Genomic DNA, 6000 nt, shown 5'->3' with positions numbered 1-6000 from the left:
CGGTATATTGTGAGAATAAATAGGGATAATTAATTAATAAATAAAGAATCCAGGATTTACTTTCCCTTTTTTTATTCCCATTATTTATTGCAATGCTGAAAGCGTATATAGCCCATACTGTATAGGAGGGACAGTGACAGCTCATGTAAACGTTTTGGTTTGACTAGATGTGGATTTTGCATTAGTATTAATCAATTACACCTCAGAAGAGAACGAAAAATGCCTTACAAAGCGCAAAGTGATGGCTTCAATGTGCTTGTTTTGTCAAAATACTAGGGGTGGGAATCACCAGGCTCCCCACGATACGATACTATCACGATACTTAAGCCACAATATGAAAATTGCGATTATTCTACGATATGCTAAGTATTGCGATACGATATATTGCAAATCACATGTGTCATATCCATGTCCGTTTTCCCCTCCTGGTTAAAAAATGTATTTGCAATATCAATAGTTTATCTAAATAACCCAATTTGTGTTCTTTCAACCTGAAAAGGAGATGGCATTGTTTTTCTCACTTTCATTGCAATTGTATGTCTTAACGTAACTTCCTGTTTTATATATACGACCATCTTTCGGAGGGATATGCTACACTTTATATAAAAAATAAATAAAGTTTATTTAATAAAATATCGATCGCGATACTATGCTGTATCGATTATTCCCCCCACCCCTACAAAATACCCTAGAATATGTATTTTATTATGTTTGTAGCGGCCACAATCCTATAGAACTAAAACAGCCGCGGAGGCGCTAGTTAGCGGATCTTACGCAGGGCAATTATCCAAGTCCAGACAAGAACCTCCATTTGTGCATTTTATTCCAATAACAAAATACAACGAACAGGTTTCCTATATCTCTTTTCCTTAAGCCTTTCCTATGGCTTTCCCTTGTGTGGCTCGAAAGAGGTAAAAAACCGTTTGCCTCCTAGTGCTCTGGCTCCCACCACCACCTGTCTCCAATATATACAATTACACCAGCTGCTCTAATCACCCAGTGCCCAAAACATGCCTTCAAAATAAAAGCATGGAAACTCCTTTAACTTATGACGCTAACTAACAATACATTTACAATAAATAGAAAGAGAATAAATGTTAAACTATTAAATAATATAAATAGTTCCAACAATGTTGATAAGGTAATTATCTTCACAAGCCTTATTAGGTCAGATGAGATTCAAATGTATTGTTATTGCACATAGTACAACTAAATGCAGTCTGCATCCAACCATAAAGTGCAAAGAGTAAATAAAGTGCTGATGAGGTTACAGTAATACATATTGTTGTGATGCATATGTACACAAAGCAGCGTAAGGTCCCTGAGTGTGAGGCGCTGTAGTGGTTATGTGGGTAAACTTAATTAAATCTACACTTACTTTCCCCGGTGTGTGTGTGTGTGTGTGTAAACAAAGTGAATCCGTAAAACAAACGTCCAGAGCAGACTGAGAGTCTGTGGAATGATGGGAATTCATCAACTGCACTTTCCTACAGTACGAAGAGTGAACCGGCCCCCAGGAGACTTTGCAGGAGTGGAGTTGTTATGAGGCTGGATTCTCTCTAAACAAAACCATCTGCTGACAGAGCCATGAGATCTCATCATATTCTCTCAAAGATAATGTGATGGACATTCAACGTTTTAAGGGCTAAGTATGAAAAAGGCTGCGTGAAGCATCCATTCAACATCATATTTATCTAAATATCGATTACAAGTGTTTCTGTTTGTACTTCTTCACATTGTGTCTTGCCCTCCATATCCTTTCTCTGGTGTTTAATCAAAGAGATAAGAAGATATTTCTTTCTTCTGCATTGCACTCCTTCTGCCAATAAGTTATTGAAGCAACTCTGTTAAAATGTCACCCATTTATAAGAAATGGACAAAGAAGTGCACTGTAAAGCCAGTTGCCAATGTTCTCTATGATGATGTTCAGAGCAGATATGTGTGTATTCCTCAAAAATAGTGATACATTGATTATAAAACTACATTTTTCGCTACTTTAAATTGAATACTACACTTGAAGCTGCCTCCTGAATATTTCTTGTTGCACTACACTCCTATGTTCTGAGTCATATTCAATGTGAAGCTTATTTTGTGACGCACTGTACTCTCTGAATATCTGTGTCTCTCTGTCATTGACAAGCCCTAAAGTGTCGCAGGGATTTATATTTTATGATAGATTATGTAAATTAACTTGAACAGCCCGTTTGCCACGAAACACTGCAGAGAAACACTGCAGAGAAATGTTGCAGGATATGCTGTTGACATAAAAGTATGACATAAATACATGGATTTGTTTTTGTGCATTCGTGTACTATGTGGGTGCTGTGTCTGCACGTGGATGCATGTTACTACAGGCGTGTGAATAGTTGAGGAGACAGCACACACACTGAGGAATGTGTTGTTAGGTGTCCTCACTGTGTGCTCCAGTCTCTGCAGAAACACAAAGTCGGCATTGTTGTCAGATTAACACAGAAATGTAACAATCGTACTCTGCAGGAGATACACTGGTGTGTTCATGGAGCCACACAGCAGAGTGATTGTAGGAAAAGTAGTCCAGTTTGTAGTCTGTTTTTTCAATGGGGGTTGTAAAAATGACATACACCTATTAGGAAAACTGTGCAAATTGCTAAATGAAAGGTTAAGTGCTTTATAAATGCAGTTTATGCTTATGGTAGACACTTTTCTGAGTCCTATGGGCAGGGACATCATACGCGATACAGGATGTCTGCTAAACTTGTTGACCGAGATTTGTTGTAAACAAACCCTGAGGGAGTTTCTAAATGTGGAAGTGTGGCTCAATTAGTGTGGCATGCAGTGGTTAAATGTGACTAATCAGATTACAGCAGTCACCTCCCTGCAGTCTGCACCGGCGTTAGCCGAGGAGATAAAGCTGGGTGCAGTAAATCCAACATGAAGTCAATCTGCCCTCCTGGTGCATGATGCTGGTCCAAACCCCTCGGCCTTTATTGGGGATTTGTCCGATTTTTGGTGATATTGTGGATTTATTTTTGACATTAAATTCACATTGGACGTCATGTACATTTGTATCTCTTTTTCACATCAACAAAAGAACATATTGAGAGATTTATTCAACCATGCTTTAGCTTTGAGCGTGCTCGTCAAATGCTAATAACATCAGAATATCTTAACAGCGTGCTGATGTTAAGCTGTTAGAATGTGCTTGTTTATTTTTCATAGCACATTTCCGGATGTATTAAAACAGTCAAAAAAGATGGGCAAGGAGAATAAAAGAGCTTAAGTCTAAGAGAGATTGCAGTTTAAGTTAAAGGCAAGATGATGAATATAAAAGTCTTCAGTGTTTTTAAAAGTAGCTTTTGTTAGTACAATATTAATAGGACATCTGAGGGGAATTTGGGAAGGAATTTCCGTACCACTTTACAATAAGACTACCCTTATAAAGGGTTTACGAGTAGTTTGTAATTCATTTATTAATTAGGTTGTGAACACTTTATAAATCTTTAATAAGCTTTTTATAAGGCATGAGATAAACAGGGCAACTGTGACTGGTTGCTTGCCAAATAATGAGCCCACATTTATCTGTACTGCTAAGCCTTATGGTAGTAACTCATTAATAAATGGGAATGTGTTTTACACTTTACAATAAGGCCCCCTTTTGGCAACTATAAATGTTAGTAACTCGTAAATAAATGCTCATAAAGAGATGCCAAGAAACATCAAGATGGAAGGGGGGGGGGGGGGGGGGGGGAATCAACTCAGTGAACAACAGATACCAAGGATGCAAGTTGATGAAGAAGACGAAGTCAGCTAGGTAGCCAATATAAGGCTTAGTCATCTTGCCAAATAGTGAGCCTGTGTTGATGTATGAAAACTATGTTAGAACTGGTTTATAAATGGTTCTTAATGATTAATAAAGTGTTTACAACCTAATTCATAACCTAATTATAAACCCTTTATGAATCCTTTATAAGTCTTATTGTAAAGTGGTACCGGACTTTCTTTAAAAACCAAAGTATTAGATACACATGAATTGACCAAATGTCATGGCAATCCATCCAATTGTTGCAGACATTTGACCAAAAAAACCACAAGCTACAGCAACTAGCATAGATAACGTAAAACTGAAAAAACACTAAACATCATGACTAGTTAGTACATCGTGTTTTCAAAGCTATTGCACTGCAGTTGAGTCTTTATGTCAGGAAGCAGCGCACTGATGGAGGAACTTTTAAATGAGCAGGAACGAGGCCCATTGGCACACTAACCAGCGGTCCTTTGTCTCTTATTCAAAGAGACAGCAGCTCTGTTGTAAACTGGCCTCACTGGGATCAACAGGCTGAAAGGAAAACACAAAGGAAGCACATTTCAACAGAAATGATCTTAGTTGGGCTTAGTGGGGAAAATACACATTCAGACAATATTTACAACACTCAACAAGCAACTGCCACCTTCAAGGTCATCTATTGTGCAAAGTCCTCCCCTTCCTCATGTCTCTTCTACATCAACATGTGTCCCCTCTTCTTCATGTCTCTTCTACATCAACATGTGTCCCCTCTTCTTCATGTCTCTTCTACATCAACATGTGTCCCCTCTTCTTCATGTATAATAATAATAATAATAATGCATTTATTTTATAAGGCGCCTTTCAAGGCACTCAAGGTCGCCGTACAACAAGGTTAAAAACAGTTTTTACAAACATAGTTAAAAGCAAAACACAGTTTAAAAACATAACTACTAAAAACATACAGCTTGCAGCACAGGTCAGCCATACGCTTGCCTGAACAGGTGGGTTTTGAGGTGAGTTTGGAAAGTATCTTCTACATCAACATGTGTCCCCTCTTCTCCATGTCTCTTCTACATCACCATGTGTCCCCTCTTCTTCATGTCTCTTCTACATCAACATGTGTCCCCTCTTCTTCATGTCTCTTCTACATCAACATGTGTCCCCTCTTCTTCATGTATCTTCTACATCAACATGTGTCCCCTCTTCTCCATGTCTCTTCTACATCACCATGTGTCCCCTCTTCTTCATGTCTCTTCTATATCAACATGTGTCCCCTCTTCTCCATGTCTCTTCTACATCACCATGTGTCCCCTCTTCCTCATGTCTCTTCTACATCAACATGTGTCCCCTCTTCTTCATGTCTCTTCTACATCAACATGTGTCCCCTCTTCCTCATGTCTCTTCTACATCAACATGTGTCCCCTCTTCTTCATGTCTCTTCTACATCAACATGTGTCCCCTCTTCTCCATGTCTCTTCTACATCAACATGTGTCCCCTCTTCTTCATGTCTCTTCTACATCAACATGTGTCCCCTCTTCTCCATGTCTCTTCTACATCAACATGTGTCCCCTCTTACTCATGTCTCTTCTACATCAACATGTGCCCCCTCTTCTCCATGTCTCTTCTACATCAACATGTGTCCCCTCTTCTTCATGTCTCTTCTACATCAACATGTGTCCCCTCTTCTTCATGTCTCTTCTACATCAACGTGTCCCCTCTTCTTCATGTCTCTTCTATATCAACATGTGTCCCCTCTTCTCCATGTCTCTTCTACATCAACATGTGTCCCCTCTTCTCCATGTCTCTTCTACATCAACATGTGTCCCCTCTTCTTCATGTCTCTTCTACATCAACATGTGTCCCCTCTGTGGAAAGAGACTCTGAAAGTTTCAGGAACAAAAATTCTCTCACTTTTTGTCCTGATCCATTTCTATAAAAACCTGTCTGAAAATGAGCTGATCAGATTTTGGCCACTTTATGATGTCATAACAATGTTTTGGGTTGTGTAACCATTAGCCAATCACCAACCAAGGAAACCCCCCCCCCCCCCCTTTATGACCTGAATCTCCTCCTAGAGCACCATTGTGTTCTTTGTAACCAAATCTCTCTCAGAGGGGCGTGGGGAGGGGCTCCTTATTTTCATCTAAAGTAACAGACAGAGAATCAGCACTTTGGAAACAGGGCTGAAACAGAGGGGATTATGGGTAATGCTGCAATGATCTGTTTGGTGTTTCAG

This window comes from Notothenia rossii (genome assembly GCF_949606895.1).
Source record: "Notothenia rossii genome assembly, chromosome: 8".
Lineage (NCBI taxonomy): Eukaryota > Metazoa > Chordata > Actinopteri > Perciformes > Nototheniidae > Notothenia > Notothenia rossii.
Note: the sequence above shows the minus strand (reverse complement) of the source record.